The 4,911-nt window shown below is 44.6% G+C and overlaps 1 non-coding gene across 1 annotated transcript; it reads left to right on the top strand.

Moving 5' to 3' along the window:
* Positions 1-1,362: 1,362 nt before the first annotated feature.
* LOC112476375 lies at positions 1,363-1,482 on the top strand. Its single transcript, XR_003045047.1, has one exon. It is a non-coding gene; the product is annotated as a small nucleolar RNA SNORA3/SNORA45 family (small nucleolar RNA).
* Positions 1,483-4,911: the final 3,429 nt, after the last annotated feature.

Raw genomic sequence — 4,911 nt, forward strand, 5'->3', positions numbered from 1 at the left:
TGAGCTGGCCATCACAGCAGCTGACCTAAGCCTTGTTCTAGGAGCCTAAAACTTCTGGGTGCCTTTTCAGGAAGCAGATTTCTCACAGAAAAAGGAAATGAACATGAAGTTGCAATATCACATACTAGAAGTATTCAACCAGACTTGACCCAATGTTTATCCAACACTTTGCTAATCCATGCCTTATTAAACTAGCCCACTACTGAAACAGCAGAAACAGCTGTCATTTGCTCCTAAATGCCTTCCCATTTGCCTTGCAAACAATGATTTTTTTTTATACAAGACCATTTTTTCAATGTTAAAAATAAGAATCTCTGGAGAAAAAAAGTGAATATCATATCTCTCTATATCACCACTCACCTCAAGAGAATTGAACCCAGAGCCCCAGCAAAAGGAACATTGTGCTAAATGTGTTTCCAGAAACAAAATCAATAAGAAAAAAAGCTTGAGCATAGCATACTCTTCAATTTGTGAGAAAGTTCTATGGTATTGCTAAAGCTGAGAAAATAGTTCCAAATCACATGTTGCAGTCAATGTCCAGACCTAGAGCCAAACTACTAAGCAGTAGGGTTTATGAGATAACTTGGAGATTAAAAAAAAAAAAAAAAAGAAAAAAAAGAAAATTATGTAAAATTCACCTACCCACTATGCTTCAAACTAGACAGAGAGGTATTTTTAAAAAATCTTTGCTGGGCTGGACAAAAAAGCAAAAAAGAGAGCAAGAGAGTAAGTCACTGGTCAGGGTGGCTGATGGAAAGTCCAAATCCCAGGGCTGGGGATGATGGAAACCCTCAGAAGGGTTTGGGAGCTTCAGAGCAGGAGGACTTGTGCCTCCACTCTCCCTCCAGAATTCTGCCAGGAGACATTTTCATTGAGAGCCCTATGCCAACATGAGGGGTAATGGCCACCAGGCAGGTCAAGCTGGAGAGACCATGTGAGATAGACCCTCTGCCTCCACCTCCAAGTTCCTGCAGCATCAGAGCAGCACAGAAAAACAGCAGACCTTTTCCCATGGCTTCCCACACACGTTTCCTTAATGAGTCCAGGCAAGAGCTCAGCTGAGAGAAAGCCGATGGACTGGGATTGCCCTCTTAGTGTGGGGACCTGGAAGCCAAAGGGCAGGGGCAGCCTATGGACATCAGCAGCGGATGGCAGTACGGACGGATGCCAAAAGCCAAAGCCAGCTCAGATGAGGCCTCTTTACAAGGAGGAGTTCACAGTTGCCCACTCCGTAAATGTCAAGAACGTACATAAGAATGCTAGGAATCAAGATCATCCTTAGGGAAACGGTTAAAAAAAAAAAGTGGTAGGAGGAGAAGAATCTTGAATTGGCTAAAAATTTACTCAAGAAGGATTGGGTTTCTCAAGACTAGAGTTACATCCTGATACAGCTCTCATCCTGGTGTGCTAGAGTCCTTGGAGAGAATCTGCTCGTCTTGATTCACTGGCAGGCCCCCAGCAGTACCCAGATCAGAAACAGGCCCTCACTGGCTCCTAGATAGAGTGGGTCAGCAGGCGTCTCACACCCACCAGGGAGTTGGTACCCACCATGGTGTGGGATAAACCCATTTCTCTCTTCTCCTAGGGCTACTACAGAGTTCTGGGGAAGGAAAAGCTCCCAAAGCAGATTGTCATGGTGAAGGCCAAATTCTTTAGCACGGGGTCCCCAACCCCTGGGTTGCAGACGGGTGCAAGTATGTGGCCTATTAGGAACTGGGCTGCACAGCAGGAGGTGAATGACAGGCAAGTGAGCTAGGGAAGAAGTTTTGTCTATATTTGCAGCTACTCCCCGGCGTGAGCATCACGGCCTCAGCTCCACCACAGATCATCAGGCATTAGATTCTCATAGGAGCACTGGTCCTTGGTGCCAAAAAGGTTGAGGACTGCTGCTTTAGCAGAAAGGCGGAGAGGAAGATTAAGGGTATGTGTGGGGGTAGGGAGCTTACGTCCTGGTGACTTGAAGTTACATGGATGGAGGTTCATTGAATGCTAACCAGTGCTTTTCAAAAATTAAAACAAAGAAAAAACCAGGTTTTAAATGGGAAGAATTGAATTTATCTTGATTAGAAAGAACGAGTTTTCTATTAACAAGTAGAAATTGGGGGTCATGAGTTAATTTAATTCAATTGTAGAGAAATAAAATTACTTCTTAGCTCACTTGACATTTGTAACAGTAAAAATTTACTCCCCCAACACATTTCAGTATAAATTTACTGTTACTATTTCAATTTTATCTCAAATTTCAGAATGAGAGTCTTAAAGTCCTCTTTAAATAAAATTTTAATCTTCAGTGCAAGAATTTGAAGGAATTTAGGAGCTATAGCAGTGGGCACTGTGGTTTTCACCCCTCTATCCACTCCACCCTTCCTTTGTTGTGCACATGATGACTCTGTCTCTAGGATGAGCCCACCTGTGCTGTATGGACTGGTTCAGGAAAGCCGAGGCTTAGCCAATCAGCACATGACATTTCCCAGGCCAGAGGGTCATGGGCAATCCAGCCCCGTGCTAAGGGCAGGCCTCCTGTCTCCCGAGATGAACACTGAAACAGGGAGCCAGCCTTAGTTTGAAGTTGACACCATAGAAAGTAAAGATATCTGACAAGTTAGTAAATCAAACGGACACTGAAACCACTGCTTCTGAACTTTCCAGTGCTAAGTTAATCAGTATCTTTTATCATTTAACTCATTTTAAGTTGGGGATCATGTTACATGCAACCAAAACACCCTAAAATATTGCAGTTGGAGAAGGGGACTTTCTCAGCTCTTAAACCTCAATGTATAAGGAGGGGGCTCACGATAGTTGTCTCATATTTAATGCCTTCTTTCTAGAAGAGTATTTAATGAAAAAAACCAACAAAGAAATAAGAACAAATTCTACGAAGTGTAAAACCCAGAATTATCCTTATTTTTCTTATTTCATATTTATCTTCCCTCCAACCAGTGGTGTCATTCTTCTAGTGACCTGTGCACAGTGGATCTATCTTTCTTTCCCTTCCCTCCCTCCCTGGTCTTTTCTTTTTTAAAAAGAGGAGGGTGGGACAATGAGGAGACAGAGGATAAAGAGAAAGAGAAAGGAGGCAAGCAGGCAGGCAGGCCTCAGTGACAGCTCCCTGCTTCTGATCAAGTGGATGGCGCATTCCTTATTAGCTCTTATATAAAACGAAGAATGTGTGCTTCCATTGTTCAGGGATATTGGGTGACTCCAAGAGAACAATCCATTCCACAGATTCCATTGACAACTCATGACCAGGTGATGCAAGCAGCGGAACACAATGCACTTCGATTGTTTGATCTGTCACGGATATCAAGGCTGGCAGCTACAGGATGATTATATTTCACTCACCCAGTTTCTCTCTCATGTACCACACCTAGGCTCTTACAGTTACATCCCAGGCCAGAGTTTAGGATAAGCCATTGGACAGGACAATTATCAAAATGCGAACATTGACTTTACCAAATGGTATTTAAAAAAAAACTTGCCAGAGACTCCAAGTGTGTCAGGGAAGGCCATTATCCTGCATGCTGTACAGTGTACCCAAGACTTCCTCCTGGAGGCCTTCTCGCTCACATTCTTTTATTTCCTTCCTGTGGCTGCAGATCGACAATGTACAAAGGGGGCCACTGTCTTTAAGATGTCAGATTTTGCAAGTTCCTGCCCTCTCTGTCTACCTCTCATTGGTCTCCTTCGCTTGGCCTTCTCCTTTTGCCCTGCTTTTCAGGTTCCATGAGGCCTTCTACTTGTCACTACATACTTTTTCTCTCTACACTCTAACTGGAAGATCTCAAAATGCACGATAGCACTCAACATCAATATACGCATGAGTCACCAGGCCAGGTCCATTTCCTGTGCTTCAGGTCATCTCACTGAGCCCTCCAGCTGGCCCTTCAAGTTTAGCACATCCAAATTGCGCACAGCCTGCATCCCCCTCCCCCGTCCCCCGCCCCCCACAACCTCTGTCTGTAGCTCTTCCTTCTCTTCCACCTGTATCTCTTGCAGGGAAGGCCACATCAACCACCCAGTCACCCAAGCCACCTTTTTTCTCCTCTTTTGCAACCTCTCTAAGCATTCAGCAGCAAGCCTTTTTGGTTTTAGCTACTTCACTGCTTTCTTACACCCTCCCCTCCTCTGATGCCCCCCCCGCCCCCCACAACCTCTGTCTGTAGCTCTTCCTTCTCTTCCACCTGTATCTCTTGCAGGGAAGGCCACATCAACCACCCAGTCACCCAAGCCACCTTTTTTCTCCTCTTTTGCAACCTCTCTAAGCATTCAGCAGCAAGCCTTTTTGGTTTTAGCTACTTCACTGCTTTCTTACACCCTCCCCTCCTCTGATGCCCCTTATTTCTTATCTGGTTTGTCCCACCAATCTCCCAACTGGTTGTTTGCAGGCTTCTCCACACTCCTAGCCCCCAAACAAAAATTTGCTTAGGTTATACCTTGCCTAAAGTCCAGTCTTTGCACCTCCTGGCCTTCATGGCAAAACCCAATTCTCTTAACGCAGCATCCTTTTTAAAAAAAAATTTTTTCTGGTGACATTGGTTAACAAAATCCAATAAGTTTCAGCTGTACACTTTAACAGTAAGGCATATATATATTTCTACTGTGTGTTCACCTCCCATAGTTAGATTTCTTGCTGTCATCACATATTTGACACCCCTTACCCTGTCAATGCAGCATCTTGATGACATGCTTCCTGCCTCTCTCCAGGCTCAACTCCCACCATTTTTATACACATGCCCTGTGTTCCAACTATTCTGGCCTGCTGGCAGTTCCCCAAGTGTACCCTCATCCCTGCAGCTGATTCCTGCACTGTCTTGCAGAACTCTATTCAGCTGGGTGTCACTTCTCATTGAAAACCCTTTGTAACGTGCCCAAGCTGAGTTAGCACTATTGTCTCTGTTCTTGTCGCACATG

Source organism: Pteropus alecto, unplaced genomic scaffold (assembly GCF_000325575.1).
Source record: "Pteropus alecto unplaced genomic scaffold, ASM32557v1 scaffold161, whole genome shotgun sequence".
NCBI classification, from domain to species: Eukaryota; Metazoa; Chordata; class Mammalia; order Chiroptera; family Pteropodidae; genus Pteropus; species Pteropus alecto.